Below are 204 nucleotides of genomic sequence, written 5' to 3' on the forward strand. Positions count from 1 at the left end.
TAAAGTAGGGGAAGTGGAATGAAAAACACGCGTCGGGTTCGCATCGCACCCACGTCGGAATGAAAAACAGACCTATGGTAGCACTCAATGCTTCTAAACTTAACCTAAGTTCATCAGATACATTAGTTTTTTCACCACTGAATTGTTACCATGTCTGACAGGGATAACTGTTTGGTAAAATTTGTATCATCATTTGAATAAAGC

At 39.2% G+C, this 204-nt stretch overlaps 1 non-coding gene across 1 annotated transcript; it reads right to left on the reverse strand.

The window, feature by feature from the left end:
• Positions 1-106: 106 nt before the first annotated feature.
• Positions 107-201, reverse strand: LOC113473871. The gene has a single exon (XR_003395678.1). It is a non-coding gene; the product is annotated as a small nucleolar RNA R38 (small nucleolar RNA).
• Positions 202-204: the final 3 nt, after the last annotated feature.

The sequence above is a fragment of the Diaphorina citri genome, unplaced genomic scaffold, assembly GCF_000475195.1.
Source record: "Diaphorina citri unplaced genomic scaffold, Diaci psyllid genome assembly version 1.1 scaffold159791, whole genome shotgun sequence".
In the NCBI taxonomy this organism is placed as follows: domain Eukaryota; kingdom Metazoa; phylum Arthropoda; class Insecta; order Hemiptera; family Psyllidae; genus Diaphorina; species Diaphorina citri.